This window comes from Hypanus sabinus, chromosome 5 (assembly GCF_030144855.1).
Source record: "Hypanus sabinus isolate sHypSab1 chromosome 5, sHypSab1.hap1, whole genome shotgun sequence".
Lineage (NCBI taxonomy): Eukaryota > Metazoa > Chordata > Chondrichthyes > Myliobatiformes > Dasyatidae > Hypanus > Hypanus sabinus.
This window is the reverse complement of record NC_082710.1, coordinates 93,042,729-93,056,207: the sequence shown is the minus strand read 5'-3', so window position 1 is coordinate 93,056,207 and position 13,479 is coordinate 93,042,729. Positions and strand designations below refer to the sequence as shown.

The 13,479-nt window shown below is 37.8% G+C and overlaps 2 long non-coding RNA genes across 2 annotated transcripts in view; one reads left to right on the top strand and one right to left on the bottom strand.

Annotated features, from left to right (window-relative positions):
• The window catches only part of LOC132393725 (uncharacterized), a 52,602-nt gene extending 50,962 nt beyond the window's left edge, over positions 1-1,640 (bottom strand). The window contains exon 1 of the long non-coding RNA XR_009512056.1: positions 1,527-1,640. This is a non-coding gene — a long non-coding RNA (uncharacterized LOC132393725). The remainder of the gene's footprint in view (positions 1-1,526) is intronic.
• The window catches only part of LOC132394288 (uncharacterized), a 632,507-nt gene that overhangs the window by 550,041 nt on the left and 68,987 nt on the right, over positions 1-13,479 (top strand). The window lies entirely within an intron of this gene.

Sequence of the window (13,479 nt, the reverse complement as noted above, 5' to 3'; positions counted from 1 at the left end):
TGTCAATGTGGAGCATTACTCTACATTACATTATTGCATAGTAATTCCACTTTATCCTACGTTCATGTCAATTTAAGCTGAGCAATATTTCTGAAGGATTTTCTGTTTCTCATAAATATGCAGTGTGTATTAAGAATATTCTTGCACCTTTCAGTAATGTAAGATGTATTTTATTTGCAGACCATTGAAAACAACAGACTCATTTAGAACTTAACAGTTTAATGCAAAATTATACTATTTCCATTTCTGAATGAGAATCCTTTTAATTTCAATAAATCTTAACTGTGGTATTCTTCAGTGAAACAACATATTTTTCAGAGTCCTTCTTGAACATCTGATCCCTTCATAACCAAGGGATGTCTGAGGAAATAGTGTTTTAATTATTTATAGTATTTTTAGAAAAACTGAAAATTGCTTTTGTGGGATGTGATGTACATTTAGGTTTCTGGATCAGACTTCAGCAATCAACCATAACATCCTCCAACTGCTGTTTTTTTTTGAACCACCTGCCATATTTTGCACAAAGTTTATTTTCCCCCTTTCAACAACAAAATTGCACCTGACTCATTGTCAATTTGTAATGATACTACAGATTTTTTTCTGTACTATATCACAGTCCATAGTAATTCAGCACTTATGTTAGCATACCCTTTTTATAAATTCTCTTTATCAAAAACAGCTATAGAACATACTGACCAGAGTTATGAATCAAAGGACACATGGCAAAGACTAGCAGAAGGAGACAAACTAAAAAAAACTTATAAATCTGTCAGTGTTTTTTTCTTTAGAAAAGTATCTGGGGATCATGGTATATAGAATGTTATTTCCTTGATCTCCATCCTTCTCCATTACTAATTTGGTTTGCCTATCCTATTGGATAAATATTCAAGAAAGACTGAGTTCAAATCCCGTTATGGTAATTTTGTTAAAAACAAATATCCAAAAGCTAAAGGGTTTTACTTATTTCATAAGAACACGTAAGGAAACTTGTCACCAGTGCAGAGAATGGCTTCCATGTGGCTTCAAGTTCATATTACTTTGGCTGGCTGTTGATCTTGGTCTGAGTAACTGGCAAAGTTGCTATGTTATCAAATAAACTTATTAAGAACTGGCATAGTGCATGGACTTCAGCAGTTCAAGAGTGCAGCTCTCCATCACCTTCACAAGAAAAACAGGCATGGCTAATTATTGCTGCTTTTCTAAATTTCCTCCATGTCCTAAAACTGATTTAATATCTCTTTCCATCAAGCAAGTGGGAGAATTTATAAATGATAAACACAAGAGACTCTTCAGATGCTGGAAATCTAGAAAAAGACACAGAAAATGCTGGAGGAACTCAGCAGGTCAGGGACCATCAATGGAGAGGAATGAAGAGTTGACTTTTTGGTCCTGATGAAGGGTCTAGGCTGAACTGTTGACTCTTTATCCCTCTCCATTGATTCTGCATGATCTGCTGAGTTCCTCTCGTGTTTTGTGTGAATTTGTAAATGAACCAAGCAACTCCAGCATTCATCTGACACCAATACCTTTTGTAACGTTCTCCTTCGCGTGTAACGAAACGCCGAATTAAACGTCGAGATAAACCACAGTCAATACGAACCAGATCGCAGTAAGATTAACCATTTACTGTTCACTCTTCACATTAACATATGGTGAAAACTGTTGATAAAACAATACAAGATTGATACAGTATTTGTTCCTTCCTTAATATCACATTTCAATTGTAAACACTTGCAAAGGTGACTATAACAACATTACACTAAGGTGCAGTATACAGGGAGAGTTTACCTGCTCCATTGACTACTTTAAATACACTTCCATGCAAACTATCCGCAACTCTTTAACTAACAAGAGCATAAACATTATCGACCGTTGTTAATTCTAACAGGATCGGCATTAACATCTTAGTTCAATATATCGATTATCTATTAACTTACAGCGTTGCTCTCACTGTGATTTCTCATGCCTGCAAAACAACTTCTGCTCGGGTCTGCCTCGTGGTAAGCCCCCCACCCTGTGCGCTAATTTCAAACCGGTACTTTCCCACAAGACGCGGCGAAACCGGATGTGACGTCATCGCATGCCGATATATTTTACATGCAATGAATATACTTTAAACACTTCTAATTCTAACTAGAAAATACTATTGAATGAATTACTAAGCAAAAATATTATAAACTAAATAACTGTCGTAAAGACAGCACACCTTTTAAAAAGAGGACAAAATAACAACTGGTTCATTGAGTCAGTCACAGAGAACCACGAAGCATGCATATTATCTGTGCAGATCTGTGTCGAAAACTGCTACAGGTCACCAGAGCCATTCATGGCATTACAATGCCATTCATAAGGGAAAATGTGTTTTGCAAATAAATACTTCTATCCCCTCAGGCAAAGATAAAAGTAGTCCAGAGGCAGACAGGCAATGTGTGTATACTGTCTTCTGTTTTAACAATTGTTATTAGAAGTGATCTTGTCAATCTGGAGCTTGTCTTGTGGTTCCTCTAACACTGCAAGGAATCTACACTCACCCCATGAGCCAAAACAATTAATGACATGTCATCATCCAGCAAAAAAAGATCCAAAGTGAACAATAGATTAAGTAAGTCATAACCCATCTAGATGAGATGAACCCATAACAACATTATTTATTTCAAAATTAGCCCCTTAAACTATACACTTCTAAAGTTAATTCCAAAAACTAAAAGAGAGAGAATGACAGATGAAAAACATGGCAATAACAACCATTAAAAAATAATTATTAAACTTTGAGGAGAGGAGAATCCAGATGTTAAACTTTGATGGCTAGGGAGGTGGTAAGACCACTGTGCCATTGAAATTTCAGTTACCCTTGACTCCACAGGACACTTTTCTCTGTAATATTAATTTAATTTGGAAAATAAACAAGTATGTGATTCTTATCCAACATGCTTGCCATGCACAAGCTTGTTGTTGTCATTAGAAATATTTACATTTCATTTCAAAGACAGTAAAATGCTTTTAGAGGTCCAGTGATCATGAATGCTGCAATAAAAATGCTAGCCATACCTTAGTTGGTGAAATATTGATTTTATTATAAATGTATTCAAGAATAAATCTATAATTTATTAATTTGCTTCTTTACTATATTGAATTACTGTAACACTTGTTTGTAGACCAGCAAGGATCATTCATTTTATGTCACATATCCAATTTATATTCATGTTTAGTACTTACTCCTTTTTCATCAATTACACCTTCATTTAAATATGTCACTTAGACTTATTCTGTTGTAATGTCATTGCTTTGCTCATGTATTTTTCATTTAATCTTTTATATTTATGATATTATGTTGCAAAGAAATCAATATAATGATTCCTAATAAGTTATTTTGCAGGAATAATGTTTCAGTAATGTATGTCTTGTCATGTCCATGAGTTATACTGCATGTACAGTGGTGTGCATCTTGGTCCAGAGAAACGCTGTTTCGTTTGGTGGTATACATGTGTACGACTGAATGACAAGTTAGTTAGTGGTTGCCTGTTCAGGGCAGAAGTGAAGGGCCTCCATCTCTGTCCATCCTTGGCCATGTGTTGGCCGTGTTCAGGGCTTCCTTCACCCTGATATTTGTTCTCACTAATGTCAGTCCTGCAAACCCCGGGTGGAGGTTCAGGAATACTGTCGCACACAGATATACGACAATTCTTCATCGCTGTTTCTGGAACTACCTTTTTTTGGGTTGTTAGTCCCGAGCTGAACCTGGAGGACCAGTGAACCACTCTTAGTTTAGCTTCTACCCTTTGACTTATTTGGCATGTGTGACACTACTGAGAGTCAAAGCACAGGCCCTTGATTCCAGCCAACATAGCTCTTCGGGTCACTGAGGCACACAAGCCTCAGTGACCCTACAACGAGATTGGGGTCCTCTTGGAGGTGAATGACAGTAAGCTGAACTTGAACTTGTTAATGGATGGTTGATTCTAAACCTGGATTTGTTAAAGGGAATGACGTTTTGCTAATCTAAACCTACTTACGGTATAAATCGTAAAATTTTTCAATCAGAATTCCTCTGTAGATTTAACAAAATGGTTACTTGTACTGCAGTATGTCAGCAGCGTTGTTGTTGACATATACCTATCTGATTACCTGAGATGAGTATTCATGAACAAATGTAAATTATGAAGATAAACTGCAGTTGAATACATAGTTGCCTCAAACAACTTTGCGAGATATAGCTTATATATGTAGATAAAACAGCTGAGAAACAGTACTTCCAAAAAAAATGATGAATTCTTGTTTACAGATGTTGAAAGAGAAATGGTATAGTGTTGGAATATTGCTTAATAGTTATTCAAAGAGCAGCTATCCAAAGAGGTGTGTTCAATTCCCGCCAAGACTCTGGACAAGTTAAATCCAGTTTGGATCCACAAAGAGGAAATTGCCTTACCTGGACTGGCTTATATGTGACTTCAGAGTCACCAAAGTATTTGATTCTTAAATATCCACTAAAATCTCTCTGCTATGAGCAGATTTTGCAGGGTGACTGCCAGCCCAGTGGGACACACAACTCTTATTTTTACCTCAGGGGGAACCAAAATTTAAGTACAGAAAAATTTAAGGAATAGTTAAAAATGGTCATCCCCACAGGATCATATCTTACGTTCTCCATACTAGTCAACACCATCATAATTCTTAATGTGGCCACACCTGACACTACACTGGAAGTAACCCTTGATGTCCTTAAGATGGATGCTTCCTGAATACCAACTAGCATCCTCCCTCAGCCGATGAATAAGGACTCCTTTCGTTGAACAACAAGTGGAAAGAGCATGGATTGTGCTCTGGTCCTGAAAGCTTAATCATATGGGTGAACCTTGATGGACAAACCTGTTGGACTTGGTCTGCATCTGTGTGTACAGTAACACAAAGAATAAACCCATCTAACCTCACCTTCACCCATTTACCTGCTGCAGATGTAACTGTCCAAGATAATATTTAATTATACAGACACTTTAACTTTCCATTTTAATTGTCTATTGCACTCCCACTCTGATCTTTCCATTTGGGGTTTTCTATACTGTTGCAGTGATGCCCAACACAGGCTTTTGGATCAACATCTCACCTTCTGACTGAACTAATAGACATCACATTCTGCTCTGCATTTCATGACTCATTACATTACTTTGTCTACATTCTTACCCTCAAACTACTCCCAATCATTTGTTGACCAGATAACTTTGATTTCAAGTTATCGCCATGGCCATCCTGGGTTTACCCTAACAGAGACAGCCATCCTCCACTATCCTCCCTACAAGTTAACAAACTTGTTTTGTCTCCTTCATAGTTCTGATTAAGGGCCATCAACCTGAAACATCTACTTTGTTTCTCTTCCCACACAAGCAACCTGACCTATTTCTGCATTTTCTGACTTCACTTCAGATTTCCAGCATCTGCATTTTTTATGATTTTCATAACATTGGAAGAAGTGAGGCAGAAGCATCAGAGCTCTGCATGTGAGAGTAAATAGACGACTGGAAAATATGTGGGTGAATCAGATTGATGGGACGGTTCTTGTGGCATGAATTCTCATAGCTGAGTAGTCTCTTATACCATAAGAAATGACAAAACAAAGACAATATATCAAGGAACAGTTGAGAGTTTAAGATTCAGCAAAAGCATTGTAGAAATGCAATGAAAGAGCAAGAGGTTCACTATTGCGTTTTGTTACTGCTATTCCCTTCTACCACCTTGTGTTGTGAAATGATTGGTATAGAGGGAATGAAAAACGTGTGACACTAATAGACCAATTACCAGTCTGACGATTTGAGCTCCAGCTCATAACTAAAATGACAAATCTGGTCTCATCCTAAAATTGAAAAAATACTGCTCTCGATGGAGATCAGTGACCAGTGGTATTCCACAGGGATCTGCTCTAGGGCCCCTGCTCCTTGTGATATTCATAAGTGAAATGGATAAGGAAGTGCAAGGGTGGGTCAGTAAGTCTGTAATGAGATGAAGGTTGGTGGTGTCACAGGTTATGACAGGGTGTTGATGGGATGCAGAGGTGGATGAGGAGGGACAAATGAAATTCAATCCGGCAGAGTTTGAAGTGATACACTTTGGAAGATTGAACTTGATGGCAGAGTACAGGGCTAATGGTAGGATTCTTAGCAGTGTGGAGAAACGGAGGGATCTTGTGATCCACATCCACAGATCACTTAAAGTTGTCGCCAAGTCGATAGGGTGGTTAGAAGTTCAAGATAGTGTAATGTTTAATGTCAATTCCAGTACACAAACGTAAAGGAGAATGAAATAATTATTACACCAGATCTGATGCAGCACGAAAAACACAATAAGGTAAAGAATATAATATATTAAAGATATAAAAATGATTGCTTATATACTTTGGTAGATTGTATGCCCATAAAGTGATGCAAGGCACAGAGTGTCTGTAAAAAAGGTGACTCAGACAGGAATAAAGAATTGGTAGTACAAGGTGGAAATGGGGTGGGTTAGCGGGTGGAGGTGTTGATTGGCCTTGCTGTTTGGGCAAAGTAATTGTTTTTGAGTCAGGTGATCCTGGCAGGGATGCGACATAGATGAGAGTGGGACAAACTGTCCATGAGCAGGGAGGGTGGGATCTTTCATATTATGTTTTGCAACTCAAAAACTTTAAAAGTAATTGAAAGGAAAATATAGAGAGTTCAGAAGGTGAGTCTAACTTCATTTTTACATTAAGCAAGGCTCATACAGAAGCCATGGTGGTGAACTGACGTATGCATTTTGGTACTTTTACATAATGAATTAGTTAAGCAAACAAAGAATGCTTAACTAACAATATATTTACAATATTACTCAAATATTACTGAAATATTAAATACCCAACATGATATTACTGGCATTTTCTGACACCTTTCTGTATATATGTCCTTGATGGATAGTAGGCTGGTGCCGGTGATGCATTGGGCAGTTCAGTTTTGACTACCGATTGTACAGATTTCTTGTCTGCTGCAGTACAGTCTCCTGCCTAGGTAGCCTCCTACCTGCTGGCATGAACATCCAACTCACAGACCTCCGTTGATACCGCTGCCCCCCCCCCCCTTACCCCCATCCCTATCTATTATTTCAGTCTGGTTCTCTTTCTCTCTCTCTCTCTCTTTTTCCCCCCCTCACTATAATCTCACCCCAGTCCTACCTTTCTTTCTCCTTTATTTCCCATAATTCTCCACCTTCCCCTTAGCCCATTTCCCTGCAGCCTATCACTTCCTAGCTCTCTACTTTATCCCTCCCCCCACTTCTTATCCCCCCTTGACCATCCCATGTTACTTCACTCCTGATGAAGGGTTTTGGCCCGAAATGTCGTCACTACCTCCTCCCGTAGATGCTGTCTGGCCTGCACAGTTCTGCCAGCATTTTGTGCTTTTTATTTATTTCCAGCATCTGCAGATTCACTTGTGTTGCCTCATCATAAATTATATCTAATTTTGACAAGGAAACACATTAGAATAAGATAACAAAAGTTCATTTTAGTGCAAGTCAGTCGAAGTGGTCATAGTTTTGCTGAAATGTGAAAATCAGTGCTTTGCTGGTTGATTCAAGACTGGATAGTTGAAGGGAAATAGCTGTTCTTGAACGTGGTAGTGTGGGACTTCAAGCCCAATAAATGCTAGTCCTGCCAGTGATACTCAGAGTTGAAAATGTATTATAAAACATAGTTAATGCTGAAATGTTGGTTGTATTTGATAGCAAACTAAGAATAAAAAGTTCATAGCAAGAAATAGCTGGATTTAATCATATCCCAATTAGCTGCGTTTGAATGGAAGGTTATTTTGTCTGATCAAGATAAGAACTTTCTGGAATATAGTGAAGAAAAGTCTTATGTTGACTTATTATCATTATTTAGAGTTAATGGAAGAATAAAAAGCTCAGTAATGCAAGAAATGTAAGCCTAATCCCAAGTAAATGCTTCAAACTAGATCAGCTAAAAGGTTCAGACCCAAGTACTTCTGAGGATTTTGCAACTGCTCACTTAAACGGCAATCAGTGGAAGGGAAACTCTAACTTAATTAGTTTTAAAACATAATCGGTTTAAATATTGCTGCCAAAACCAGAAAGGCAACTTTACGGGAATACAGAAACTTAATAAGTCTGGTGAGAAACTTTGTGAAAAAGGTACCTCACAAAGTCAAGGTTCTCAACTAAGTCCTTAAGAGTGAGAATGCAAAATTTAAGAATCCAACCAGCGTGCATTTAAGAAATTTAGTATCAGTAAACTGAAGCCAAAGTAACAACTACTTGGAAGGCAGCAGATGGTAGAAAAGAAAAGAATTGCATTTGGCACAACTGGTGATCAACCTCACAGGTGTTTGAAAGACAAACACAAAAACATTCCAGAGGGAGGTATGATTGCCAGCTCCACTACACTACAAGGTTATCTGAGATGAAGGAATAAAACTATTAAAATAGTTTTCCTTCAGCAATTTGTTGGAATAAATGCAATTCACATGGTCATATTTGTAATTCTGAGCTGCTACTTCATCAGTTATCCAAAAAGGTAATTAAGAGCTTTGTCTTTGGGGGTTAATGAGGCAGAATGGATGAAAATAATTCAGTCATCAGTAAGTTATGCATTCTCTCATGTTACTCCCAGGCAGTAAAGTTGGTAATTGCCCATAAGAAAGCAATTTAGAAACTAAGCATGTTAACTGCATTTCAAACTTAGACATTTATATAACTTAAATCCATATTGTGGAACCTATTTGATAGTTAAACTGAAAAATTAAAATGAGCTGCAGATGCTGGAATTCTTCAAGTGAAAACAGAAAGCGCTGGACACTTTTGGTGGGTCAGGCCCCACCTTTGAAAGTAAAAGAAGTTATCATTTTGGGTGTCATAGCAGTCTTCGGATTGAGAGATATATTCATTCAGTTTCTCTGTGTATGCCTCCAGACAACATTTAAGATCAATGTATTTTTTTTAAAAAATCATGTATATTAAGAGATGCTAGCTCATGGTTGCGGCTTGATCCTTTACTTCAACGACTTTCCTTAATTCAGTCTAATCATGCAGAGTGGCTTGAAAAGGAGTAGAGGCTTGTGCAACCATGATGATGTATTTCTGGGCAACAAATAAATCTGAGATGTTGAGAGTAAATCTCTAATCATTTGTTTGAACATTCAACCTAAAATGCTGAAAGATTCACCTGAAAATGTTTGAAGCTTCATATTTTATATTTCTTATAAAAATACAGATGCTGCAAATCTGAAATAAAACTAGGAAGCGCTAGAAAAAAACTCAACAGGCCATGTAACGTTCTCCTTCGCGTGTCACGAACGCCGAATTTAACGTCGAGATAAACCAGTTAATAAGAACCAGATCGCAGTAAGATTAACCATTTACTGTTCACTCTTCACATTAACATATGGTGAAAACTGTTGATAAAACAATACAAGATTGATACAGCATTTGTTCCTTCCTTAATATCACATTTTAAGTGTAAATACTTGCAAAGGTGACTATAACTACATTACACTAAGGTGCAGTATACAGGGAGAGTTTACCTGCTCCATTGACTACTTTAAATACACTTCCATGCAAACTATCCGCGACTCTTTAACTAACGAAAGCATAAACATTATCTACCGTCGTTACTTCTAACAGGATCGGCATTAACATCTTAGTTCAATATATCGATTATCTATTAACTTACAGCGTTGCTCTCACTGTGATTTCTCATGCCTGCAAAACAACTTCTGCTCAGGTGTGCCTCGTGGTAAGCCCCCACCCTTGCGCTAATTTCAAACCGGTATTTTCCCACAAGACGCGGCGAAACCGGATGTGACGTCATCGCATGCCGATATATTTTACATGCAATGAATATACTTTAAACACTTCTAATTCTAACTAGAAAATACTATTGAATGAATTACTAAGCGAAAATATTATAAACTAAATAACTGTCGTAAAGACAGCACAGGCCAGGCAGGATCAGGAGGATCAATGATCTGAAATATTAGTCCTGTTTCTCTCTCCGCCAACTACTGCTTAATCAGCTGAGCATTTCTAGTTGTTTTGTTCCTTAGGACATTTATGATTTTAGTGACTGCGAACCTGTATTGCTTTGTTAATGTATCATTGAAGTTTTGAATTCCCTTCAAGAAAGCGTTAAGGTTAGCATAACAACCTTTGTACTGCTGTGACTAGGAAGTGTTGTTGCATCATTGGAATAATTTGTTAGATTCCAAGTTATGTGTATGGCAGGTGAAATCTGCCTGATTATTACAAATCGATCTGAAGGATTTTCTCAACTTCAAATTTGAATTTAGAGGGTTCACTGTCTGAGTGGAAAAATATATTGCTTTACTTAATATCTTTAGCTTACTTCTAACTAGCATGGTAAAGATAATTTACATTTATCAGGATAGATAGGAAACCTTGACTATTTCATGGGAGTCTCACCAAAGAATATGTAAGTGAAAATCCAAGGCAGCATCTCGTCTCTACATTGAATGTTCTTTTCTAATTAAGACTGTGCATAACTTATGAATAAATAATTTTATTCCAGAATTTTTCTTCCATCAGGAAGCGTAAAATCAATTTACTTGCAACAGAGTACTTTCCAGCGCTTTCAGAATAAGCAATGAAATATTAGAGTTTCTTTTGAAGCGATTTTTGTGCTGTGTCAGTGGAGTACATCAATACATTACAAACTTATTATGCACAATCCATATGATGGAGTAAGTCAATAATTACCAAGCTATAACTTGGCAAATTTTGAAGATAAACATTTTCTGAGAATTAGCAGATCATGGTAATTATCCATTGTTAAGTGAGTGACGTTCTTCTGGAGTCACGGGGCAACAGTCAGTTAATACAAATGAGAACCAGTCTTTGATCTTGTACAAGAACAGCTGCTTAACTAAACACCATTGTCTACAGAGAACCATTTTTCAATGCAGTGGTTAAAGAAGACAGTTTTGAAAGTCTGTATTTCCAACAAAGGTATATGAGCATGTGGAGGAGTCCTCCTCTGTACTCCCATTCCATATGTAATTCCAAATGTCCATACACAGAATGCTGAAGTACACTGATGAAACTGCATTTAGTCACTTGTTGTTATCTTCGCTGTCACAGAGTATAAAACTTTAATATACCCCTGAGAGCAATAAGATTCTACTGAGAGATTCTCCCAGGGAAAGCTCTTCATACTGAAGCTTGTGCATCTGCATCTCTGATCTCTGTATGGCTCATTCAAAAGCACAATGAAGGGTATTTATTTTAAATCCATCTACAAAATCCAACCTAAAAAGGGTTATTTTAGAAAGCAAGGCTGTCCAGCTGTAATACCCTTTATTCTTCACTTCTACACTTTCCCAAGTTGGATTTGTATGTTGCTTGGAAGACAGAACAAGGCTGCAAGTGAGCTGAGTCCAATTCTGTTTTGCATGGTGATCTATAACAACTAGCAGCAATGCTGCTTCTCTTCAATTGTTTATCAACTTTGGTTTGAAACTAAGTTCTTGGCAACTGCTTAATTAGCGATCCTGTCACCATTTACCTCTTACAACACTTATGTCACATTATCTCATTAGTTTGTCAAGCAAACAGGTGTAACTGCTGATCCAATGAGCCAGATCATCCAACCCAACACTCACCTGCTCTTTTCTTTTTGCATACTGCAGCAGTACACTGCTCTTTCATCTGTTAATGTTGTAGCTGAATTCCCGATGGAGTTTGGTTGACAGTTTGTCTCATGAGTCCTGTGTAGCGTTGACTTCATTGGTTCTTCCTAAAGAGCATATAATTGCAATTTGTACATGCTGGTGGCAGTAATTCCAATGAGAAGCATGATACACATCATCTGGTAAAACACATTGCCATCTCCAAAACATGATATCCTAAGTTTAAACACCCAAATTAGTCAGGTTCATTTGTTGCTTCCAGTTTTCTGTTCTCATCAATGGTGAAGCCAAATGCAGATTGGGTGACACCTTTGCAGAACACCTGTGTTCAGTTTGCTGGAGCAATCCTGAACTTCTTTTAGTTTTCCACTTCGTTTCTACATCTCACCTGCACTCTAACGTATCTGTCAATAGCATCTTGTCTGTTATTCTCATGATCAGCATTTCAGATTAAGCATCAAATTCAATAACTTCAAGTAAATCACTTACACAGAATTTCTTTGAAGATGCTGGAAATCCAAAGCAACGCACACAAAATGGTCAAGGAACTCAACAGGTCAGGCAGCATCTTTGGAAATTAATAAGCAGTCAACATTTCAAGCTGAGACCCTTCTTCAGGTCTGTAAAAGAAAGGGAAGACAGCACAATAAAGAGCTGGGGGGAGGGAAGGGGTAGAGCTAGAAGGTGCTGGGTAAAGCTAGGTGGGTGGGAAAGGTATTGAGAGAAATTAATCTGATAGAAGAGGAGATTGAACCATGGCTGAAAGGGAAGGAGGAGGGGGCCCGGGGGAGATGATAAGCAGGTGAGAAGAAGAGTTAAAAGGCCAGCATGATAGAAGAACAGGGGAGGAGGAGGGAAAATACTCTACTGGAAGGAGAAAACAATCTTCACGTTATCAGGTTGGAGGCTACCCAGACAGAATACAAGGTATTACTCCTCCACCCTGAGGGCAGAATCATCTTGGCACAAGAAGAGGCCATGACCTGACATGTCAGAAAAGGAATGGGAATGGGAATTAAAATGTTTGGCCACCCACCGGGAAGTAATTTATTTTCTCTATTTGTATCAGAACTAGCTGTTTGACTGTAGATTTTATTTTTTGCTCTGTATTAGTTCAACATGACCTGCTGGGAATTTCTGCCATCTCTGATTTTCACAGTATTTCACAGACAATGCGTAGGCTACAGAGAGGCTAAATATCCACAGCAATTGACGGAGACCCTTCACAATCAGTGGAGACCCTTCTACATTAATCCCTTCATTCAGCACCTGTATCTTAGACCACATTGGCAAAGAAATTCAAGTGTTCATCTTGATACTCATTAAATACTGCAAAGGTCCTCATTAACCTATCGATCAGATAGCATCATCAACAACATATCACATTAGTAAACCTTATTTGCCATGAAATATACTCCATTAGCTATCTCCATCCTTCATCTACCCTCTATGCAACTTAAACTCAACACGTTTGCTTTCTTGTACAATTCTTATGAAGGGCCTTCTGAAGTACTGACTCTTCCCACAGAAGCTGCCTGACCTACCAACTGTTCCCTGTATTCTTAGCTTTCACTTGCAACTGTGAGTTGAACTGCTCTTGTGGCCCATCTTCCAACTTGTTTGTAACAGTTTACAAAACCCTGATGTACACCCAGCAGAATTCTATCAGAAGAAAAATGTTTTTTATTGTATATCTTTCTTATGATCTGCCTCTGAACTGAATTATGAAAACTTAATAGTCATCAGGCTGTTAATCTGATCAACCATTAGTCCTCCCTCAGCCTTCACTGCACTGTAAACACTTTAAACCACTAGTTAT